This window comes from Drosophila elegans, unplaced genomic scaffold, assembly GCF_018152505.1.
Source record: "Drosophila elegans isolate 14027-0461.03 unplaced genomic scaffold, ASM1815250v1 contig_208, whole genome shotgun sequence".
NCBI lineage: Eukaryota > Metazoa > Arthropoda > Insecta > Diptera > Drosophilidae > Drosophila > Drosophila elegans.
The window spans coordinates 21,536,101-21,548,485 of NW_024545578.1; positions in this window are offsets into that span (position 1 = coordinate 21,536,101).

Consider the following 12,385-nt stretch of genomic DNA (forward strand, 5'->3'; position numbering starts at 1 on the left):
TAGTGTCCCGCGGTTATTACCTTACTAATAGCAAAGCCGTACAGACTTGTAAACTTGTAACGGGTCAGTCGGAGAAATTCCCCTCCCACTCTAGAAATCTCTCCCGGTCATCTTGTCTTACCCGTTTTTTTGCTAGTTGGCCAAATGATTTGACTAAGCAAAGTCTGGCAATTGTGACTCACTGGGTACGTTTTACTAACCCCGCTCACCTGTCGACGCAAGAATGCCGGTCGAATTGCTTACACAGCTTTTTCCAACGAATTTCATTTGAGTTGGCTTCAATTAGAGATTTATCGTTCCATTATCATTTGATGGCTGTGATTTGGTCTGTGACGCTCGTCAATGTTCTCATATATTAATCAGCTTATTCTAGCGAAGTGTTTTGATATAAAAATCCGATTAAAAGGGCAATAAGAAAGATTTTACTTTGAAATTTAATGGAATATGGATTATGTAGTCATAGGTTCTTAATGATTTCCATTTGAGTATATACCTATTTTGAATATAGAAAAGGTAAAAAAATATTACAGCTTACATATAACTAAATGGTTTAAAATTAAAAATATTAAATCTCCATATTTGTTCTATATAGGTTTTCTCTTATAAATCAACTCTGTCTAAAATTATTTGAATATATGTTTTGATGCCCTATTAAATCTCTTCAAAAACGATCTTTGCACATCTTTGTTTATTCTTTTTTCTTCTTTCATTAAAATTCCTTGAGTTCGTGAGCGATTGGCAAATCAGCCCAACTCCCACACCAAAACTCAACAGCTCACCTCATTTCAGTTCGTTCAGTTCAGTTCAGTTCAGTTCGGAACGGCCCGGTTGAGATCAATTCCCGCCATCAGGCACAGGAGGCATCATCAGCAATGCACTTCGCTTTTCGTGCTCTACATAATTCATCATCAATCCACACAGTCAGCGGCAAAAGTCTCTTCCTCCAGCGGGCAGCGGGAAACAGAAAAATCTCTCGGCACTTTGGTGCTGCCTGCGATATTTCCAATCAGACAAAAGGCAAAATATTAGAGCAATTTCCTATCGAGCCGGGTAGAAACCTTTAGCCGTTTTGCCATATGACTTATTTGCTTGACTGCGCAGACAGGCGGTGCATGGTGGTTCATGGTGGATCATGGTGGTGCGGAGAGGTGGTTCAGTGGCTCTGTGGGTGATTCTGTCCAGTCTGCACCTACAACTTAACGCCGCCAACTATCAGTGCAGATGAACGCCTTCCTTGACTACACTGAGAAAAAACTATCATAATGAAGTCATTTGTTTAGTCTGTTGTAGCTTTAGTTAAAAACTACTGCCATAATATATATAGTTGTTCAGTTTTATGGTACCAAATATTTAATTCCACATACAATAAAATCTAACATTTTTTTTTAGTTTTATAAGTATTTGATCGTTTTAAGCTCAATAAATAATTAGATCGCATGAAATGTAAGATTTACAATACAGTTTTTTAATGAAATTTAGTTAATTTATTTAATATATACAACTTTAAAATTAACAGAGTTATTAGATGTGCGAATGTATTTTAACTACAAACATAAAATTTATTTTTAAATCTTAATAACCATTAATTAAAGCTGTAAAGCAGAATTGGTTTATTATATAAGGCAATTAGTTTACCAGCGTATCATACAATTTAGAAAGGTTTATTTTAACAATTTAACTGCATATATAGTTTAATATTACATTTATCACATAAATACATTTTAACTGGAGCTAAGTCATAATATTGTCCTCGTTTTGATTGGAGAAATTAGAGAAATGCACAACATCAATAGTGATTTTTTTACGTGTGACGTCGCACCTTTTTGCCAATTTAAGTTTGCCCGGCTTTACTTTGGCTTAACATTGCGATTGGATTTCGTATCGTATGTTCCTTTTTTTTTTTTTTTGAGTTCGTTTCGGTTTTCTCGCTCGCAGAGTCAACTTTGGCATGACTTTTCATCGCTGTCGATTGTCGTGATCAATTGAGAGCAATTTATTATGAAATGAGGGTGAATTATATGAATGAGCGTCGTCGTTGAGGGAACTCCAAACCCCCAGTCGAACTAAAAAAAAACAACAAAAAATGCCAGAGCTCTTCTCATCTCTGCGTTAAGCGCCGCACAATTCTTTTGATCTCTCGGCGGTTATGAAAAATCTTTCCATTTTCCAGCCGTGCTTGGGCTGCCTTTGATGACTTGTTGCACTTTGCATTCGGTTTGAGTTGTGAGTGTGATTTTTAAAAGTGTTTTACATGGGAATCGACATGATATCCAACAGCCTAGGCCAGCCAGTTGGCCATTCGGCAGACAGTGCTGAAAATATCTGTAAATGCTCGGAAACGATATCTCCTCATTTTTTTTTTTTTTTTTTTGTGCCTAGTTGTAAATTGTCTGTCGACAATTATTTTATTATGCTGTCAACACTTAAATGTAATAATGCCAATAATATTGTTTTATGACAGTCGCAATATCTTCTGTGCCTGGCTGCATTTTCGATATTGTTACCCGGCTCCGGCTCTCCGGGGTTTTTTCACCATCGTGCACTTCGGAATCGATCGAGAGATCGTTGGTGGATCGCAGTGTGGGTTGCTGGCCGTTTGCCTGGCGGCTCTTTTCGGCTGTTTAATGTCGGTCTAGTTGAGGTCTCCGCCGCTTTTCGGTTTCGTTTTAGTTTGGCTTTGAGGTCAGCCATGATCTCGGATCGGATCCCGCGCTATGCATATAGTTAGTCACTTGGTGACGGTGGGAATTCTAGTCTAAACCAAATCCAAGGCACTTAAACAGCGCGCCCGCTTTTCTATTTTGTGTTCTGCGGCCGTTACGATTTTTTATGGCCTCCACTAGTAATTGGTTCATTAGCCCTGCAGTAGCCAGTAACAAAAGCAAAAAGCCAAAAGCAATTAGATTGGTTTTTGGCAAAAAGAAGGTAGCGAAAAACGCCAAAAAAGCTAAATTCCTGCCTCAATGGAATCTTCGTAGTCTGCTTTTAAGTAGTCCAAAATACGCTTTGCCTTTTCGGTATCGTCAATGGTTTAATCTATTTAGAAAGACTTTAATTACGTTTTCATTGCCGTTTTGCACAGTAAACTATTGTGGCAAGCACTGGGAAAAAGTATCACCTTTTTCTGAAATATTTAACTTAAATTTAGGTACATACAATAAACAAAATAACTTTGATAAAAGTTATAAAAATTTAACAAATTTAGTTTGTGTTCCATCAACATCAGCCATTATATAATATATTACAAATTTTATCTTGTATTCTTAGACTGTCGAACAATTATTTAAAGTGCAGTAACGTTTTCGGGTCGTACACTTAATTACATGTCCAATAAGTTTTTAAACTGCACTTAACTCATCCCCCCCTAACAAACAGTAAGCAACTTTCCAAGCTGAATTTCTTCATTGGTTCTAAGCGTTTTTACAAGCTGCCATAATGATAACAGTTAGAATGGCATGGTGAGCTGAGCGTTACGTATACGTTGCGTATGGCAGCATGTCCGAAGCAACCTTAAGCACCTGATCTAACCAGTTAATGGACTCGTGGATTGTTTCGCTATCTGTAAACAATCTTTTATGGCACTTGACCATTTACCATCCTTCCTTTCTCTTCGTTGACTCCCTCATCTACCCACAACAAATACACTTCTTCTTTAATTTTTCACAACTTGTGAACTGATATTTCACTGCATACTCAGTCTTTGATGTATTTGAAAAGCTCAAAGAACTGCAGCTCACTGGGGCAGTAAACCTGGTAGCCCTGAAAGTTCAGGCCACAATATATCATAAAAATCCATGAAGGAAACGCTGCACCAACGGAATTTCTAATCTAATAATTGCGAAAGGTGGCGAGAGAATGTGGCTAGTTACTTTTTGGGCTTGTGTCAATGGCTTCGAACTATCAACTCAGGGCCATCAGAAGTGCCTGCTACCATTGGATATAATAAATAAGTGTCTGTCCGTTGCATTCAAAAAATTGTTACTGCCGATGTTGCTGTTGTTTTGGTTGATGTTGCTGTTGATGTTGCATTCAACCTCATTTCGTGCAGATGCTTTTCGTTTGCGGAGCGGCATGGAAATGTGTGCGCGTTTCAAACTAAATTGCTTTAAATTAGCTTTTCGATGCTTTTTTTTTTATTTTTTCTTGTTTTGTGGCAAGTGGCAGGCCGAGCAGGTCTTCATTTGCGCTGAACAACAGCAATACACTCAGAAAATGTCAGTATTAAAAGATCATACAAATGGTTGTATATTGCAGCGTCTCTCAGATTATTTTTTTACGATAAACAATGTGTGTATTATTTTAAAGTTATTTATTATTACCCTCGTTGTAATATCTTTCAATTGACAATTCATTTTTAATAACATTAACATTAATAAACAATTGTCAGCAATATTGAAATGGAATAGCCAATTTAATATTACTAAACATTTTGTAGATTTTATTCAACTAAAACTGACATTTTGTAATGCTTAATATATTATAAGGAGAAGTTAATTGACTAAACCATGAATTTTGCAAAGTCTTGGCATCGACTCTATAAATTAAGTTGAATTTAGCTTAAGTCCCTTAGTTTCTCTCAGTGTAACCAACAGCAACAACTACAGCCGCAATCCATCAATCCATCCAGGCAGGCATCCCGTGTATGAGCTTCCAGAGCCAGTTCAAGTGCCCGGGTCATCTTGGCTGCCCCCACCCACCGACCTCCTGCCCCTCGCCGACCATCCTCCACCCCCTCTCCCCACCTCTTGGCCATTTGGCAAGTGTCTATGTGTGTGTGGAGCGGCCGCTTTGTACTTTAGCTGCTGCCGCCGCCGCTTTTGGTGCGCTTTTAGCCAAAGTTTATGGCACTGGGCGAATGCACGGAATGCATGCCACATGCAGCATCCCAAGTTGCAAGTTGCAAGTGGCAAGCAGCAACCAGCAAGCAGCAACATGCAGCATCGGCACTGCCTCTGTGGTCCTCCGCTCCCAAGTGCGGCCCATAAAACCTGGCAAATCTGCGTATTTCACATGTCAAGATTTTCGCGAAACAGAGAAGAACAAGTGCAAGATGTGCGACGCTCCCCGCTTGACAGATTTATGGAATTTGCAGCCACAGCAGCGGCAAAGCCATCAGCTTCAGCTTCAGCATCAGCATCAACGAAAAAAAAAAAAAACAAAAGCCATCTCATCGACTCGTGCATTTTTCGTATTTTTGGTGAGGAAAGGTTAAAGGGATCTACTGCAAGATTCTACCTCGGAGCAGACAAGATTAGTAGGTGGTCATGCAATTTCAGGGCAATTAAGAACAATCAACGAGTTTTGATGGATTTGAAACGATGCAACGGGGAAAATTTTGCAACGACGGGCAGAAGCTGGACTCGGGTTACAGTTATTTGAGGTATGCCATAAGGATGGACATTCTCAGGGAGATTCCTCTGGGAATGATTCTTTTTACTACTAAGCCATAGCCATGATAATTATGAAATCGAGTTTTGCAGAGCATTGTTAAGTGTGGATTTATCAAATGTTATAACTCTTTCTACATTCTGCAGGTAAATTAAATTGTTAAACTTTATTAACTTGTAGTGTATTGACTAGTATTGCAATTTCTAATTTCTCTGGCTTAAAATCAAATTAAAAAATCAAAGGTGTTATGTATATTATTGAAATTAGATAAAGTTTTTTTTATACAACTTTTTCTACATTCAGCTTTATTCATTTTTGAATCCAAGCTTTCACAATTCGATATTTTAGTATCTATAGATAAAAATGTAAGTTTTTATTATAGATACTAATTAAATAATTAAAATTTAGTTTAAATAACTAAGCAAAAGAAACTACAACCAAATTGCAATATAAAATAAACGCATACCATATTAATACTTCAATTACTAAGGAATTTACCATTATTCTTAAATGATTCTAGAAATTCCTCAAGTCAATACCATATTAATACTAAAAAGTGTCAAACGGACCCTAAAATGACCCCAAGAATATGACAATGGTAGGGATATATTGTAACAATTTTGTTGTGCTTAGCTTAGCTTTAAACAAATACATTTCCTGTTCTATATTCCTATTGATTTACATCTTGTAGCTTATAGCTCAATTTAAAATAATTTTCCAATAGTTTTTTCGGTTAACACTTCACTTGATAATCCCCTTTAAAAGTATATTTAACTGAGACCTCTTCACTAGGCTATTTTCGAACACATCTTCTTCACGAATGACTCTTTCCCCCGAAATCCATTTCTATTCTTGCCTAATTGTTTTCGGATCGCCTTTGTGAGTTGTATTGAGCACGTGCTCCCCTCCTAAACGGCCTCTGTCCGTCTGTTCGTCTGTCCACCTGTCCACCCCCCTTGGCCATTTAGCGGCACTTGCTTTTATGGACCACAAAAAAAAAAGAACACCATATGTATTTTCGGAGGGTAGAAGAAGCCAAACAAAAAAAGACGCGGGTCAGCACTGGTAGCAAGTTGAGCGCTCTTCGCTGGATCTGTAACAATTAGTGCTGCTGCTAGGAGCTTTTGTTTGGCTATTCTCCTTCTGGGGCCATCATTAAAAACTGCTTATAATTATTTGTAGAACGAGACTCGCGGACTCGCCCGCCGATTTGAAAACAATTAAAATTCGAAAATGGTCAGCCAGCAATTTCGGCCATTAATCAAAATTAACGCCACATGCGCTGAACGCCGAACGCTGATCGAAGTCCGAAATTGTGCGATTTTTGGCCAGAGATTTGGAGATGGCAACTGACTGATTGGGTTTCCGCATTGATTTAAAAAACCCTCCGCGTAAAAAGCATACGAAAATCAGTGGGCCAGTGGATAAAAATGAAATCTGAAAAAATTCAAACTGGAATTTTGATTTATGTTTCAATTTAAGCATCGGACTTGTGGCCGATTTCGATTCTGATTTTGGCACCAGAATTTTCCGCCATTTGTTTGAGGGCATCAATCATAAGCCGACTGCACCTAATGAACTTTGAGGCCAGGCAGTTAACGCTCATTAAAGTAGCCACCGCCACTAATCATATGGGGCCTACTTCTTCGACTCGCTTTTAGACCTGCACAGAAAAAAATGATTACTAAAATTTTACAGCAATTCGTTATCGATTACTAAAACGTTTGCTATCTGCGAAGCATAAAAATACATATCAGTAAAGCTTGTTATTGCCGCCTATAGTTTGGGTGTGTAATTTTTTCTTTTGGTTTCTTTACGATTTACTGATTATAGCAAAAGTAACAATTATATTTTTAAGTGCCCAATGTAATTCCTTTATCCATAGAAGTTAACTTTTATACATACCAAGAGCAAATTCGTAAACATTTATAGGAAATATCACTAGTATTTGTGATGGTATTTTTATTTGACGAATTAAACATTTTTTCAATCGTAATATTCGGAGATGAAACTGTTTTAGTTGCTATCATGCAGCTGATATTGTTATATTTTTGCTCGGTGTGGCCAAGTAGTACAGTTCGGTAGTCTTTTTGGGTCCCCTGCCTGCTACCAAAGTTCGAACCGCCTGCTGGGGTGTTTTGATTAATGATCTTCGCTCTGCTCACTGGAATATAAAAAGCCCTTTTTTGGTCAGTCGATCCATCGATTGTCGTTTTATGTTTTAGTCGGGTTAATAAACTCCCCGAAGTGGACTGTGGAGTGCTACGTATATGGTAATAATGTATAGTCATACTCGCCTATACACATGTATAACTATAACAGTTTCATTAACTGTCTGCCACATTAATTAAAACATTTTCGCCAGCAGCATTGGGGCCATGGTAATTGTTTCTTCTTCGAAAAAACATAAATTTACAGTGGTCAACTTTGAATTGGTATTGATAAATGGGTTAATGTCTAATAGAAAGTAAGTATTTATCATGGACAGATTAGATATCGGTTAAACTTTGTTTTAAATTCCATTATGGCAGTTTTCTTTTATTTCAGCACGATGTAGTTTCCATAAACTGTAGCAATGCATATTTTTGAATTACATTTTTTTATGTTTCGCATCCCTAAATATAATCAGAGCTTTCGACTTTCACATCCAAAATTAGTTTCATCGTGACCCAGTGTAATATTTTATCTGCTGGTTGGGCGGTTTTAAGGTGGGCGGCATTTGGCCGGGGAAACCCATAGTTTACTGGTATTTATGGTAACCGGGCGATCTTCGGGTAATAGCCACATTTTATAAACAACTTATTCCCTTAATTGATTGTTAACAATGATTGTCGATGAGGCCCCCAAACGATGCTCCCCGATCGGACACTTCACGCAGGCTGCATCTGCAGTTGCGGCTTTTGGCCACTGCTGACGTTGTATCTATTAACCACGCACTCCATTATTATTTAATAACATATTTCTTAAGTATCTGCCAACCCAGTTCAGAGCACAAAACGAGCCTCTGCCACGATGCTTGGCTTTCTTCGGCATCATTCGCCTCCTGACCATAATTTGTGAGGCCTGCCTTTAGATCCCGATCCCTCTTCTGCTCTTTGATTTCTACACTGAGAGAAATATATTATCTTGTTCTTAGTGGCAATTGTTTTATAGAACTTTACGATAATATTTGTGTCATGGGAAGTTACAATTTGCACCGCTCTAAGATGTAAGTGTTTTTAAATTCAATTTTAATTTAATTCTTTCTTTGGGCGTTATATATATATTTTGGAGCATTTTTAATATGTATTTCATACATAATTAACATATTCTTAAAACTAAGGATTTTTGGAAATTGAATTTTAGATAAAAATACATTGGTTTATAGACTGGTATAAAAATTATTTTTGATATAAATTGTTATTGTATAATAATTATGAATAAAAATTACTTTTTTAGGAAAAAAGTATTTTTATAAAAAGGGTTTTTTTATAAAAAATAATTTTTTCACTTTTATCAATTTTAACGTTTAAATTTGATTTTAAACCTAGTAGATGACGTTTTTTTCTGTGTACAGGCTTTAACGTTCGACTCGTCGTCGCCGTTCAAAGTGATTGCCACCCCATTAAAAAAACGGCTGCGCCTTCTAGTTGCTGTTGCTGTTGGTGTTGCTGCTGCTGTTGTTGTTGCAGCCTTGGCTCCTGCCACGATCACTCAATAAGTCTAGACAAAATGTACCTGGTACCTGTGATTGTCGCTCCTCGATGGGGAAAAGCAAAAGCGGGGGATAGCTGCCGTAATGGATCAGCACGTTGCCAGGTCCGCTGAGTTGAGTTGAGCTGCCTGCCAGCCTGTTGCCTTTCAGACGTCGTCTCTACGTCATCAGCAACAATAATAACAACAGCAGCAGCACCAACAACAACACAACAAATTTTTGGGGAAGGGGCAGCCCCTTCAATCGTGAAAAAGCCAGCAAACCATCATATTTGTTGCATGATTATGTGGTAATTGCGGCTGTCAATAAAACTCCCCCGTTTTATTCTTTACAACCGAAAGCATTCTACGCCTATATTTTCCTTATTAAATGCTCACACTGAAAAAAGATACTTGGATTTAAAACAATTTAATTTTTCTAACTCCATTATACTAGTACTCCCAATTCATCAGTTTAAAACAAAATATTTGTTGCTCTGTGAGATAACAAACCTTTTATTTGCATGCTAAGCTTATTTCAAAAGTAACAATATTACAAATATGCATTTTTTTTCTGAGTGCATATAGACACATATTTATATGTGGAGAGAAAGATGGATTCACGATGGATTCAGTTCCCTACTATGATTTAGTTTGACAAAGGAGTGACATCCAAGTACTTAAGTGATTTCTTTACACCTTTTATGGTGTAGTTAATGCGGTATGCGCATAAGACTCGCATTGAGCAAAGTCATGCCGGGTGCCCCCTTATTTCCACGACCCCTCCCCAGCAACCCCTTGAACCCAAAACCACCGATACACTCTATCCCGATCCATGGCACCCACCGAACCACAAAACCCATACAAAACCCAAGCACTTAACGGCGTTTAGGCTGCGGCTTTTGTCTGCCTTGTTTTTTTTTACCCTGGGAAACGATCGAATGCATCCCAAAACTCAAGTCCTGTTCCATAATCGGTTCCATGTCTCGGTTTTGTGAATCACTGCGTTCGGAGTTGAGTATGTACATCTCAAGTGGAGCTACTCGATGTTTATTGTGTTTGCCTGTATGGAACGCAGAATTATGTGCCACTTGTCTATCGATTGAGATTTATATTTATGTTCCTCAATCATTTTTTAAGGAATTTAAAATATCGAATATTTATATTGTATCTAAGGACTGAAATATTTATATATGACTTAGCTTTTTAACTAGTATGCAGTATTATTCTTTATTTATAAAAAAATATATACATTGAGGGAATGGCATTAAAAAATTAAAATAACTTAACCATAAGTATTTTTTCGAAAAACAAAGGAATAAATATATATATATTTAAACAAAAATTAAATTTAATAAAAATCAATCTGTGTTTAAATTTAAGTAAATTTCAACAATTTGATTGAAGCTTAAACTGCTTTTAATTTTTTTCTTACTTAATTAATAGTCTAAGATATGTTAAAATTTTTATATTTTCTTTAATTTATATAATATAATATATAAAATAAACGTTTAATATGTGCTATATTAAAGAAGAGAAAGTGTTTTAACCACTTCAATTAAGTTTAAGAAAATATTTAAATAGTTGCCCAATTTGTATTTCTAAAAATACAATAAATAATTCGAACATGAAAATAAATAAATATAGTATATTTGTGAGTCAGCCTAAATAGTTGAATGGAAATCGCAGCTTGCAAACATAATTCTCCCCCATCGAAGCTCATTTTGATAACTTTGTTTGCCTGGCTGGCTAACAATTTCCGTTCCATTTGTGCAACTGTTAGCCGAATTGCAGACCCCCGGGCCAGTTTCTTGGCTCGGTGGGCGTGTTATGCTTGTTACTCGCAGATTGCGGCAATTGCATCCAAAAGTGAGGCCCGCGACTGAGTTTTCAACGCTTCATCGCCAGTTATCGGGCCATGCCCCAATCCAGTTCGAGCGTTTAGCCTCCGTCTCTCTAGGTGTTAAATATCGAGAGGCCCGGCCGCCAGCTTCCTTCCTTTCCACTGCCATACAGCCATATAGTCATGCTCCACACTTTATATCTGGTACGATGCTGTGGCATCCATCTGGGAGTTCCAACGCCGTGGAGACATTTATCGCGCGTTGGTGTTGGCTCTATCGGGGCGATGTGTTGTTGTAGGTGCGGAAAGTGGTCCACACGAGATTAGGGTGTAGCTATCAAGTCGTCTTGCTGTTCCGCCTGCGACTCCCCGGCGAGTGGGTAGCAAATAAAAGCGCCAAAACACTTAATGCATTTGGAGCAGATACACACTGAGGGAGAAAATGCTAAGAAAAAAATGCAGTTAAATCCATTTATTGGGTCCTAAAAAAGATTTTATTAATTTAATTGTTAAACTGTTAACTTTATGTCCCTATTTCGTTGGTGTCTGTAACAATATTAGCCCGTAAATTATAAAAATTAAATGCTTTAGCTAACAATAAGTTGCCTATAACTCATAGTTTTCATTACAATGATTTATAAGACAGTTAAGGTACAATCTTACCAAAAGTATAACGTCAAAGCTAGACAATAACGTAGTTCAACACAAAAAATTTAAATGCAATTTGGATATCAGATTGTGATTGTACAAACCGAAGCTATTTAAACTCATAACGATTTGAAGTAAAACTGGAACTTAAATGTATGTTTTATTTGCAAAATGTTGTTATTTTTTTGCAGTTTTAATCAAGCTCTCCCAGTGTAGAGACTGACAGCACCCCGGTTCCAAATAGCCCGTAAATGGAGCTCCAAGTCTAAGATTGGTAGCCTGGGTGCGTCTTCCTCATCACCGTCATCGTCATCGTCATCTTCGTCTTCGACTTCCAGTTCGAGTTGAGAGTCTGGCTCCGACTGTGTTGAGCTTGTTAGCAAAAAGGCAAAAATGAAACGGTCGCTGCTGGGTGTTGGCCAATCTTTAAAGATCAAACAATAAACTTAAAGATCTGCTGGGTTTTGCTCCTCTCCTTTCCTCGCCTTCGACATGCAAATTGTGCAGCCGAAGAAGTGTCAAACAATGTCAGTGGGAGAATGTGTCTCGCAATTGAAATTTATTTGCACTACAATTCACTGCTGACAATGCGAGGAGGCATTGGGATGTACTACCTTACTTAGCCTGCTTTCCCTCCCACCAACCCACCGTCCCGCCCATGTCCCCGGACCCTCTGTTCCCCCAAAAACCCTCTGCCCAAAAGTCACAGTCGTAGCTAGCGATCTCTAACCCGTCAACTCGTCAAGCTGTGAGCGTCAATCCACAACAAAGTCAACGACGAAGACGACGGCCAAGCCTGCCTTGAGTATTACACTGCAAACATGTGGTAGTTTA